This window comes from Lactuca sativa, chromosome 5 (genome assembly GCF_002870075.4).
Source record: "Lactuca sativa cultivar Salinas chromosome 5, Lsat_Salinas_v11, whole genome shotgun sequence".
NCBI lineage: Eukaryota > Viridiplantae > Streptophyta > Magnoliopsida > Asterales > Asteraceae > Lactuca > Lactuca sativa.
The window spans coordinates 361,662,066-361,675,977 of NC_056627.2; the positions used below are offsets into that span (position 1 = coordinate 361,662,066).

General features: G+C 42.1%; 1 pseudogene; it reads left to right on the forward strand.

Annotated features, from left to right (window-relative positions):
- The first annotated feature begins 13,342 nt into the window (after positions 1–13,342).
- LOC111915114 (5S ribosomal RNA) lies at positions 13,343–13,460 on the forward strand (annotated as a pseudogene).
- Positions 13,461–13,912: the final 452 nt, after the last annotated feature.

Sequence of the window (13,912 nt, forward strand, 5' to 3'; positions counted from 1 at the left end):
CTCCCAGTTTTCAACGAATAAAGTCATATTTAGAGCCGAAATGCTGCACAAATTATTATTTTGACCCCCGGTTAATTCAAGGTGAGTTTAATATATAGGAACAATTGTATGTTATGTGTTATATGTGCTATGTGCTTTTCAGTGTTATTATTCCGGGTTATTTTCCCGTGTCATTTTTATTCGCTATTTTTAATAGCAAAGAAATACCTTTGACCATGTGATCAGTGAAAGGACTTAGATTCACATTGGTACTGGTATGTAGCCTCTGGCCATGTAGAACATGTCTCCGTAAGAGAATGATTTCTATTATATGGCATTGGCAGAAGGTTAGACAGGGCTGAAAGCCTGAAATCTACCAACATGTTGAATCAGAAATTGTATGTCTTCTGTGCCATTTGGGCCGAAGCTTTATTGATGTATATTAAGTATGGAAATCGTTATGTCTCATTGATTGTATATCTTTGAATCAAATCAATGGTTGATATGGAAAGTTTGTCACATGATTCACATATGCCCTTGTTGTTCCTTGTTCCTCTTTGCTTCTGCCATATTGAAGTATATATGGCATAATGTTATATTGTATCTATTATCGAACTCACTAAGCGTCCTCGCTTACCCTCTCAATGTTTAACAAATTTGCAAGAGATAAGTAACCGGTATAGTCATATACTGTCAGAAGGTTTAAAATAGTTGTAATATTACTTTTGTAATTAGGTATCATGTATGTATAAATGTATAGTAACCTGGGTAGTTATGTAATATATAACACTTTGTAATAGTCGGTTTGTATCTAGTAGTTTGTAACCTCTTTATCAATGTAAAATATTGTTTTTATGAATATGCAAGTAGCATGTTTTGGAGTAACTATATTGTCAAGTATGAAAGTTTGGGTCTTTTAGAAATACGAAAGTTAGGGTCTTTCAGTTGAAAACCTTATGTACTCACCTGGTTTCCCAACCTGACCCACTCAATTTATTTGTATCACAGGTGTCGATACGAAGTTACGTTACACTAGGGATTAATTGAGATGTAGATCACTAGTGTAAAAGAATGTAAAGGTTGTTTATGCTTATGTTTATGTATTGACGATGACATCCCGAAATTTTAATATAAAGAAAATACATTTCTTCGGAAATGCTTTGATAATATATTTATCATGTTTTTTGGGAACAAATTCTGCAGTATTATTCTTTAAAAATGAATACTATAATTTTCAAATAAGCATAAATAAAGTTTCCAAAATGACCGTGAATTTGGGGATGCCACGGTTGGTATCAGAGCATTAGTTTAAGCGAACTAGGAATAAGGATTTATTTCTATACTTAAACTTAGATTGCTAAGCAATGATCGCGAGGAGTGTGTCTAATATATTTTAGGAAGTACACCTGAATAGACACGATCACTAGCTCATTTAGGGAAGATGCCTAAATTGCTTTATGTGCTAAATGATTTGTGATGATTTATGATGCCATTATTTGATCGAATCTATGGTCTGTTGCCAACCGGATCTAGAAATTTTATGCGTTCAGATTTCTAAACGTTAATTATGATATTAGAACCGACATATAACTTTTCGAAGTAATAAGGAGGAATACGCGTCTAAACCTTCCTCTATCTATATTCTCTTCTCGATACACCGAACAACTGCTTTGGTGTACAGAATGTCATGATAAGGACTCGTAGCGGACTGAGCAAATGAAGGAAATGAAAAGGCTTATGATGGTGAATGATACCTATCGGAAGATATCGTAAGAGTGGTATCTTGCCGTTAGAATATGTCTAATAAAATAGCATTACATATAGAGGAGTACAGTATATCCAAGTGTCTAATAAAATAACATTACATATTGATTGGCGGGATGATAGAACGATTGGTGTTGTTCCTAAAGTTATCCCATCATCTGACATTTCCACCACCAACCGAGTTGAAGTAGAATTGATGATTAAATATACGCATGGAAGAAGTCCTAGTAGAGTCTAGGGAAATTTTTATGATTATTTGGACACATTCGTATGTGTTAAAACATTTTCTAATTTTAGGAAATAAGAATTTGGGGACTGCGAGGCAATTCTTAGGACTAGTATGAGTAGGTTTGAAAGGTAGTAGAGGCCTATACTACCGGAAGCAAAGGAATCACACTTGGATCAGGGAAAGTCACAATGTTACCAAGGCACTAGTAATTGATTTCGTTTTATTCAGGGAGGGAATCCTAGGTATTCTAGGATCTTCGTAGGATCTTGCTCTTTTTCTTTAGATCTTTCTTTTTTTCCTTCCTGGGATCTCTTTGAGATAACCCTTGCTCAGGAGATAACTAATCTCCTTCCTGAGGGCTATGCAGTCCACAATGTTATGACCGAAATCCTCGTGACATGCACACCACTTGGATTTGTCTTTCCAACTGTTCGACTTTTCTCCCTTTCTTGGCCATCTCGCTTTGTCACCAAGATCATGCATGGAAAATATTAGGCCTGAAACATCCACAAAGAAGTACTAATCAATAATTTTAGGAATTTTGTCTTCTTCTCCTTCATCATCAAGGGTATTAACCATGTAATTATCGGGTTTGGAATATGATTTTGACTTATAGGATCTCTGGGCTGAGGATTCAACCTTCATGTTGGTATTTTCATAGGAACTTGGCGTGCTGACCCTCTTTTGTATTTCTTTGTCTTCTTCCAATCTGATGAACCTTAGTGCTCGACTTCTGATTTCATCCATACGTTTGCACAGAGTCATCACAAGGTCTTCGTAAAATGGGGAATCCTTCTTCAAACCCAAATTAAAGGCTTCCACGACAGTGGCCATGTCGATGTTTGGTATGTTTAGGGCTTCGCTACCAAACCTGCTTACAAAGTCCCTTAAGGATTCTTTGGGTTCCTGGACCACCTGGTAGATATCACTAGTGATCCTTTCAAATATTATGCTGCAAGAAAACTAGTTATTGAAAAGATTAACTAAATGAGCAAAAGAGGCAATAGAATAAGGAGGAATATTAAGAAGCAATTTTAAGGCTAATCATGTAAGGTTCTATTTGAAGCCTTTGCATAATGCAATTTTAAGGCTAATCCTTACAGTACAAACTAATCAAACAATTTTTCAACAATAAACATCAAGGAAGCTTTAACAACTTCAATTATGAAGAAAAAGAACAAAAACAATAAGATAAATATACGAACTTAAGTTGTAGTAAAAACTAGGGTTTCGAAAAACATACAAAGAGAAAAAAAATCTAAGAATTTTAAGTAATCACTCAATTTAAACAATGATAAGTACAAAATGAAGGATTTTCAAGTTCGATTAACCACAAATTGAACAAATAACAAAGAAAAAAAATAAAATACTTAAGAACAGAAGATTACTTGCTTCCATTACTTGAAATCGAAAAACAACGAAGCCGAATCAAGCAAATTGAAACTCGATTACAAGATCGAACATTCGATTTGTGGAAGGATTTGAAGAAAATGCAAATAAACATTGACGAACAAAAGAGAAAATGAGAGAAAGTGCAACATCAATCTTCATGAAAGGGTTTAGAAGGCATAATGACCAATAAGCCCTCAAAAAATTTGCCCTTAGCAAAAAAATGCCAAAAAGTTAAACTTTATTTCAAAAATGCATGCCCTTTTAAATTAAAATAAAAAAATCAAAAAAACAATAACCAAATTTTTTAGATTGTGTTTGAGATTTCATTTTGAAGTTAAAAATTATTTTTATTCAAAATGGCTTATTAACTTATGAAGGTAGGAAACCAAGTTTCTAAAAAAGTGTTTATATCACATTTTATAGTTGCAAAAGTCAATAAGTTCAAAATATTTGATTTAATTTTGTTTTTATCTACTTTTTAAACATAATGAGCTATAAATTGTTTTAAAAAGTTAGAAATTATAACTTCTTAACATCTCATTCTCAAAGACTAAACAAAAAATTTTAAAATTTTTTTTTTCTATACACAAACGTTTTCTTTGTAATTTATTGACTTCTCAAGAAGTAAATAAATTTAAAAATCATTTTTAGATAAACAACCAAATTCTCGGTAATTATTATGTAGCCAGTGATCACCGTAAATTGAGTCCTCGTCCCCACCACCAGTTTTTTTAATCAAATACCACATACGAGGGTCCCACAAGACTTCTTCAAATAAAGAAAGCAACGTTCAACAAACTTGTGAATTTGATTTATATCAATACATATGTAATTATTATGTAGCCCAGATGACTGAACGAGGTCGGCAGTAGATTTATATCAATACATGTGTAATTATGTACCCCAAACGACTGAACGAGGCTGGCATGATATTGACGGACAGACATTCATTTTTCGACAATAAAACTAATCTTATAATTAAAAAAATAATGTAGTTTCTTTTTTGCAATTAGAAACTAACATAAAGGCTTTTTCAATTGATTATTTGAAACATATTACGCTATCATGTTTGAGGCTTTTGCCCTTGTATTAATAATGAAAACATATTAATATTATTATTAAATTTTATAAAGTGCAATCAATGTTTTTTTAAAACAACCAACCACATTAAAGCGCAATCAAGGTTAGGTATTGATTTATTGATGAACAATACTTAGGAAGAAATGATTGTCTTTTTTTAGGACCGATAAATATATACCACAGATAACTAACCAACAATGTTACTAATCAAACCAATTAAATTGGTAACCAAGATGTTTGGTAGCCAATACGTTTAGTAGATATTACCATACCAATTAAGTAAACTTGGTATTGTAATGGTACACAATTTTGAATACCATTGTTACCAACCAATTGATATATATATATATATATATATATATATATATATATATATATATATATATATATATATATATATATATATATATATATATATCCATTAATAAATATGAAGAAATATTAATTATCACATTTCTATGTTTCAATTAAGTTTGCAATTGGCATTACTTATACATTACACAATTATTATACATTACTCAAAACAAGAAAACTAAAAACAATTAACTAACCACTTCTTAGTGTAACATCCCGGAACCAGGTATATTTCCTTGGCCCTTTTTCTTTCCTTAAGTTGTCAACTTTAGCCATCGAGTAGTTTGTGTGATGATCGAGTAAGCTGGGCGTAATAGAGAGTACGCCGCGCGTACTCGTGAGCGTATTCATGACGCGGAGGTTGCTTAGTACGTGGGGTGTACCAAGGTGTACGCGGGGCGTACTAGGCCCAGAATGAAATCCTAATTCTAAATGAGCCCCCTATTTAAAGAACGTTATGACCTAATTGTTGGCCACCATTTCCAGAGACTTGTCCATCTAAAACCCGAATCCTCGTTCTTGTAGCTAGAGAGCGCCTTTGAGAGCTTGTTGGTGTGTTCTTGAGCTTTAGGAGTGGAAAAGAAGCTTTGGAGAAGGAGTAAGAGCCCAAGCACTTGGATCTGAGCTTAGCAGTGTGGGAAGCTTCAATTGGAGGTATAAAGCTTCAAACTTTCTTCCTTTTTCTGTTTTGTGTACATGTATGGGGTATTTTAGGGTTTTTGTCCTAAAAGTTGATGGCTTTGTGAGTTGATGAGCCCTAAGAACCGAAATCCGTCCCCTGTTAGTGTATTTCGTGTTATAAGGTCATAAAAATCCAATCTTGGTCATTAAGATCTAACCCTGCATGGGATATGAGCTTAAGGAAGAAAAACGATGAAGGTTTTGAGTGTTTGAATCCAAACCAGCCATGCAAAGGCAAAAAGTCTTCAAATTTATGGATTAAGAGACCGTAGGGGGTCCAGATTTGTATTTTGAGCTAAGGTCTTAACTGATTAAGACCATAAGTGAGATAAAAGTAGAACTGGTACGCTGAGCGTAAATCCCAGTACATGGGGTGTAGGGGTCAAACAGCCCGATAACTGCGTAGCGGTCGAGTACGCCCAACGTAAGGATTTGGTACGCGCAACGTACTCACAAGCGTTGACTTTTAGGGTTTGGTCAACAAGTGGACTTTTGGACTCATGAAGGGGTAAAATGGTCTTTTACCCTTCTGTGAGAACATAGGGAGGGTTGTCTAGCTTAATGAGTGCTGTTATTAAATAAGAATTTCGTTTGTGTGTATTAGGCGGAGGCTAGACCGGAGATTTGAGTCCGAGATTATTCCGAGTTAGTTCGAGGTGAGTCTTCTCACTATACATTACCTAGAGTGGTAGTTATGTGTGACAAGAGGGTCTTATGTGCTTGTTGAGTTATGCATGATTATGTGATATGTATTGTATGTTATATTATTGTTGCTTAGACCGGACCGGATGGTCCAATGAACTATGAGGCCAGAGGGTTCTCAATCAGACCGGACTAGAGGGTCCAACGAGCTACACCGGACCAGAGGGTCCAACGAGCCACGGGACTGGAGTGTCCTGCTGAGACACATGGGCCGGAGGGCCTTACAGAGTATAGCCTCGAGTGGCGAATTTGTTGTATGTGGTATTTTGGAGAACTCACTAAGCATTCGTGCTTACCGTGTTATGTGTTATGTGTTTCAGGTACCTTGGGAGATAACGGGAAGACGCTGGTATGATTATACACACACACACAGTCGAGATGGAACATGTTAGAGGATCCTGGATTTGAATAATTGTGTTGAAAACTTGTTGGTTGTTTTTGAGAATTAATGATGAGACATATGTTTTATGAGTTTTAAAATTGAAAATTTTGTTTGAAAAATTATGTCGTTACAAGTTGGTATCCGAGCCTTGGTTTGAGGTGTTCTGATACACCTTCGGGCATATCTGAACTCAAACTGAGGATTTGAGAAAAGTTTACAAAAAGAAAATGATTTTTCCAAAACGAGTAAAAGATTTCAAGAGGAAGTGGAAAAGAGCAGTGTGTACAATCAGCCAGCGCCTGAACGGTGATTTCCCAAAATACCCTTACATTATGTGTTATGAGATGTGTTATGCATGCTAGAGTAGGCTAGGTATTTATATTTAGGACTGGAGTGGACTGATTTGTGATGCCTTAGCCTAGAAGTTACTGCTACTATGAATTACTTCAAGTGTGAGTAGGTAGCAGAGAGGAGCTTATGAGAGGTCTACTGGAGGGTAGCCTGCGTTCAGCAAGATATAGAGTACTTGTGATCTGGAATCCTAGGAGGAGGACTTGAGGTGAATATTGATGTGGTGTGGAAGGTAGTATAGGGCCCGTACTACTGGAAACACCGGACCAGTGAGCAGTTCAAGTAAGAATCCTTAGGGTACTAAGGAACAAGTAGGGTTGAGTGACTGAGTGCGAGAATACTCGAGCGAGTCTCTGATTTCTTTTATGTTGTGTTTCAAAGACATCATGGTGGGTACGCGCCACACCCCATAGAGCAGCGGTGTTACCGATGATGAGATTCGCAGGATGATTCATGATGAGGTGGTTGCAGCCATTCGAGCTGAGATACCAGAGATGTTTGGGTTAATCAAGACCACGCTGATTGAGACATTTGACGAGCGGTATACTGCTCTTGCCGATGCTGCTGTTGCTACGGCCACCGCAGCCGTCGCTGCTGCTAGGCCACAGGGGGGTGACTTGTTGCTATACCGGGAGTTCAGCAACACGAAGCCACCAGAGTTTGATGGGACTCAAGATCCGATAGCCGCGATGAGATGGATCTATGACATTGAGGGATGCTTCTACACATGTACTTTTCCGGAGCATCTGAGGGTGCGGTTCGCGCTGAACCAGCTTCGCTTGGGAGCGAAGGACTGGTGAAAGTTTGTGATAGCTGACTTTACTACTACAGAGCTTACCACGGTAACTTGCAAGAGGTTCACCGCTATGTTTCGAGACGAGTACATTACCCCAGTGGAGAGGGAACGGTTGGCCCGAGATTTCTTGTCCCTCAAGCAGGGGACTGAGTCTGTGACTGTGATCACATGGATGTTTCATAAGAGAGTGTTGTTTTGCCCTGAGCACGTGTCTACTGACCAGGCACGTATGAGCCGATATCTGAGAATTCTGAGGAGATACATTCGTGAGTTTGTGGCGAACTCGACATACCGAACATTTTTCGAGCTCCAGGAAAATGCTCGGAAGAGGGAGATTGAGCTAGAGACTCGAGCCAAGGAGGAGGCGGAGTCTCAGAGGAGGGATAGGTGGCCAGCACAGTCTCAGCCGACGGCCAAGCGGGCAAAGCCTGTTGATTCGAGATCGGGAGGTCAGAAGGGTCGCACTTGTGGGAAGTGCGACAAGAGCCATGATGGGTATGTAGAGCAGGTGTGTGTTACAAGTGCGAGAAGGAGGGACATATCGCGAGGGATTGACCCAAGGGTTTTTCGGTTTGCTTCCATTGCAACTAGAATGGCCATAGGAAGGCCGAGTGCCCACAGTTGCTTTAGGGATCAACGCAGGGATCTGCGCCTACTACTACTCGAGCTACAAAGAGTCGGCTTGTGTAGGCTGAGGAACCGAAGGCTCGCGGTAGAGCCTTCCAGTTGACAGCGGAAGAGGTCCGCGCAACACCCGATGTTGTGGCTGGTAGGTAATCTTTTGCTTATTCTTTTGTTTATATATGGTGCTTATTTGTGATATGTTTAGGTACTTTTCTTGTGAGTTATGTACATGCTTTGGTGTTGTTTGACTCGGGTGTGAGTCGATCTTTCGTATCCCTAGCATTTAGTCGTCACATTAGTATCCGACGTGAGACGTTGAGTCAACCTTTGCGAGTCTCCATAGCCGATGAGCATGCTGTTTTTGCGACTGATGTGATCCAGAGATGTTTGCTTGAGATTTTTAGAGTCGAGTTTCCGATAGATTTGGTACCTATCGCGATGGGGGATGTCTGTGTCATCATAGGAATGGACTGGTTGAGCCGATTCGGAGCCATGATCGACTGTGAGCGTCAGCTGGTGACCATCCGAAACCCTAGTGGGGGAGTACTTACAGTATTCGGTGAGGGTACCCGACATGGGTCAGCATTTTGTTCGGCTGCTCGATCGAGGCAGATCTTGCAGCAGGGTTGCATGGGTTTTCTTGCGTATGTGTCAGATACGCGGGATGTTGCGGAGAGACCGAGTACTATCGCTGAGGTTCCGGTAGTTAGCGAGTTTCTGAACGTTTTTCCCGAGGAGTTACCGGGTGTGCCTCCCAAGAGGCAGGTAGAGTTTCGCATTGATTTGCTTCCAGGGGCGGCACCTATCGCCAAGGCACCCTATCTCCTTGCGCCGCCAGAAATGCAAGAGTTATTCTTGTAGCTTCAGGAGCTATTGGGAAAAGGATTTATCCGACCGTGTAGCTCGCCGTGGGGAGCACCGATCCTTTTTGTCAAGAAAAAGGATGGCTCGCACCGGATGTGTATTGATTATCTGGAGTTGAACAAGCTGACGGTCAAGAAGCGTTATCCACTTCCAAGGATCGACGATCTGTTCGATCAGTTGCAGGGTGCATCTTGGTTTTCCAAGATCGATTTGAGGTCTGGTTATCACCAGATGAGGGTTCGTGAGGAGGATATTCAGAAGACAACATTTATAACTCGTTATGGGCATTAAGAGTTCGTGGTGATGCCTTTCGGGCTCACCAATGCACCAGCAACGTTCATGGATCTCATGAACCGGATATGCAGGCCTATGTTGGATCTTTCGGTGATCGTGTTTATCGACGATAGTTTGGTATATTCGAGGTCTAGAGAACAACATGAGGAGCATTTGAGAGAGGTCCTTGGAGTATTGTGATCGAAAAGGCTTTATGTCAAATTCTCCAAGTGTGATTTCTGGTTACGAAAGGTCCAGTTCTTGGGACACCTTATTAATCAGAATGGGATTTTAGTCGACCCAGCCAAGATTGAGGCAGTTGTGAGTTGGGAGGTGTCGAGATCCCCCACCGAGATCGGGAGTTTTTTGGGGTTGGCCAGCTACTACCGGAGGTTTATCAGAGATTTCTCCAAGATTGTTGTTCCTCTCACCAAGTTGACCCAGAAGGGCGTTGCTTTTGTTTGGGGTCCCGATAAGCAGACCTCGTTTGAGACCCTTCGCCAGAGATTGTACGAAGCTCCAGTGTTAGCTCTTCCTGAGGGAATGGAGGACTTCGTGGTTTACTACGATGCATCTATATCGGGGTTAGGTGCAATGCTTATGCAGATAGGGAACGTGATAGCTTATGCATCGAGGCAGTTGAAGCCTCATGAGACGAGGTATGCCACCCATGATTTAGAGTTGGGGGCAGTGGTGTTTGCCCTCAAGATCTGGCGCCACTACTTGTACGGGGTTCGGTGTACCATTTACACGGACCACAAGAGCTTGAAGTATCTGATGGATCAGCCTAACCTGAATATGCGCTACAGAAGGTGCTTGGATGTGGTAAAAGATTATGACTGTGAGATTCTGTATCACCCAGGTAAGGCTAACGTGGTAGCCGATGCCCTGAGCCGCACGACGGAGAGTGCCCCGATTCGGGATATATGCATGAGGATGACAATGATGACTCCAATATTGGATACCATTCGAGAGGCCCATGCAGAGGCCATGAGACCGGAGAACCGCAGGAAGGAGCAGGTGATCGGCCAGGTATCCGAATTTGTGATGGATAGACAGGGACTTATGACCTTTCGAGGTCGGATTTGGGTGCCTTATACGGGCAGGGCTCGTAGCATTCTGATGGAGGAGGCGCATAGGTCGAGATTTTCGATCCATCCCGGGGCCACTAAGATGTTTTTAGATCTAAAGAGAGACTATTGGTGGCCCTGTATGAAGAGGGACATCACGTGGGTAGTAGAGAGGTGCTTGACCTGCCGTCGGGTCAATGAAGAGCGCCAACGTCCACATGGTCCATTGCAACCTTTGGAGATTCCCCAGTGTAAGTGGGAGCAGATACCAATGGACTTTATCACCAAATTACCGAGAATGGCGCGTGGAGTTAACGCAGTCTAGGTGATTGTGGATCGGTTGATGAAGAGTGCTCACTTCCTTGCTATTAGTGAGAGCTCTTCTGCTGAGAGACTGGTAGAGATTTATGTGTGAGAGGTGGTAGTTCGGCATGGAGTACCGACGTCCATAGTGTCGGATCGGGACGTGAGTTTTACTTCCAGATTCTGGAAGAAGTTCCATGAGGAGTTTGGAACGCGATTGCATTTTAGTATCGCCTACCACCCACATACAGACGGACAGAGTGAGCGGACGATTCAGACGCTCAAGGACATGCTTCGAGCATGCGTTATGGACTTTGGTGGGAGTTGGGAAACATACCTACCCTTGGCTAATTTTCCCTATAACAACAGACATCACTTGAGCATTAGTATGCCTCCCTTTGAGCTTCTTTATGGGAGGAGGTGTCGTACTCCCATCTGTTGAGGAGAGGTGGGGCAGAGAGTTATGGGCGGCATTGAGATAGTGCTGAAGATGACTGAGCAGATTCTGCAGGTCAGATAGAGGTTGCAAATGGCTCAGAGTTGTCAGAAGAGTTACGCAGACAGACGACGATCCGAGCTTGTGTTCCAAGTCGGAGATTTTGTGCTTCTGAAAGTTTCCCCATGGAAAGGAGTAATCCGGTTCAGGAAGCAGGGCAAGTTGGGGCCTCGATATATTGGACCTTTCAGGATGATTGCCAGGGTAGGCAAGGTAGTATATCAGTTGGAGCTACCTGAGGAGTTGAGCCAGATCCATATCACCTTCCACGTGTCCCAGTTGTGGAAGTGTGTGGCTGATGAGACGACAATAGTACCATTAGAGGACATTCAGGTGGATGCGAGTCTGAATTACATTGAGAGGCCGATCGCAATCCTAGATTGGAAGGTGAAGGTTCTGAGGAACAAGGAAGTACCCCTGGTTCAGGTCCAGTGGAAACATCAGAAGGGGTCCGATTTGACTCAGGAACTGGAGTCGGAGATGCGGGAGCAGTACCCCGAACTATTTGCGACGCAAAACTTCAAGGGCGAAGTCTGAATCTAGTGGGGGAGAATAGTAACATCCCGGAATCAGGTATATTTCCTTGGCCCTTCTTCTTTCCTTAAGTTGTCAACTTTAGCCCTTGAGTAGTTTGTGTGATGATCGAGTACGCTGGGCGTAATAAAGAGTACGCCGCGCGTACTCGTGAGCGTATTCATGACGCGGAGGTTACCTAGTACGCGGGGCGTAGTAGGCCCAAAGTGAAACCCTAATTCCAAATGAGCCCCCTATTTAAAGAACGTTATGGCCTCATTGTTGGCCACCATTTCTAGAGACTTATCCATCTAAAACCCTAATCCTCGTTCTTGCAGCTAGAGAGTGCCTTTGAGAGCTTGTTGGTGTGTTCTTAAGATTTAGGAGTGGAAAGGAAGCTTTGGAGAAGAAGGAGTAAGAGCCCAAGCACTTGGATCTGAGCTTATGTAACAACCCTCTCTGGCACGTATCACAATATTGTCCGCTTTGGGCCACTCGGCACGAGGACTTCCCAGGGGGTCATCCATCCTGCTACTACTCCCGCCCGAGCACGCTTAACTGCAGAGTTCTTATGGGATCTGCTGCCCTCACGGCTTTAAAACGCGTTGTGACAAGGAAGGTATCCACACCCCTTATAAGGAGATGTTTCGTTCTCCTTCCAAGCCGATGTAGGATCAGGTGCAACCCACCCTCACCCCCCATTATAGGGTTCGACGTCCCTGTCGAACACATCGACCCGTACCCTAGCTCTGATACCATTTGTAACAACCCCCTCTGGCACGTATCACAATATTGTCCGCTTTGGGCCACTCGGCACGAGGACTTCCCAGGGGGTCACCCATCCTGGTACTACTCCCGCCCGAGCACGCTTAACTGCAGAGTTCTTATGGGATCTGCTGCCCTCACGGCTTTAAAACGCGTTGTGACAAGGAAGGTATCCACACCCCTTATAAGGAGATGTTTCGTTCTCCTTCCAAGCCGATGTAGGATCAGGTGCAACCCACCCTAATAAGACACGGATTTTGGAGGTGCTGGGGATCGAACACGCGACCTCCAGCTCGCATCCCTTCAGCGCTTTACCAACTCATCTAGCTTGTGGGTTAGATCTGATCCCACATCGGCTGGGAAGGAGAACTAAGCATTCCTTATAAGGGGTGTGGATACCTTCCCTATCACAATGCGTTTTAAAGCCGTGAGGGCAGCAGATCCCATAAGAACTCTGCAGTTAAGCGTGCTCGGGCGGGAGTAGTACCAGGATGGGTGACCCCCTGGGAAGTCCTCGTGCCGAGTGGCCCAAAGCGGACAATATTGTGATACGTGCCAGAGGGGGATGTTACAAATGGTATCAGAGCTAGGGCACGGGTCGATGTGTTCGACGGGGACGTCGAACCCTATAATGGGGGGTGAAAGTGGGTTAGATCTGATCCCACATCGGCTGGGAAGGAGAACTAAGCATTCCTTATAAGGGGTGTGGATACCTTCCCTATCACAACGCGTTTTAAAGCCGTGAGGGCAGCAGATCCCATAAGAACTCTGCAGTTAAGCGTGCTCGGGCGGGAGTAGTACCAGGATGGGTGACCCCCTGGGAAGTCCTCGTGTCGAGTGGCCCAAAGTGGACAATATTGTGATACGTGTCAGAGGGGGATGTTACAGCTTATCAGTGTGGGAAGCTTCAATTGGAGGTATAAAGCTTCAAACTTTCTTCCTTTTTCTGTTTTGTGTACATGTATGGGGTATTTTAGGGTTTTTGTCCTAAAAGTTGATGGCTTTGTGAGTTGATAAGCCCTAAGAACTGAGATCTGTCCCTTGCTAGTGTATTTCGTGTTATAAGGTCATAAAAATCCAATCCTGGTCATTAAGATGTAACCCTGCATGGGATATGAGCTTAAGGAAGAAAAACGATGAAGGTTTTTAGTGTTTGAATCCAAACCAGCCATGCAAAGGCAAAAAGTCTTCGAATTTATGGATTAAGAGACTGTAAGGGGGTCCAGAATTGTATTTTGAGCTAAGGTCTTAAATGATTAAGACCATAAGTGAGATAAAAGTAGAACTGGTACGC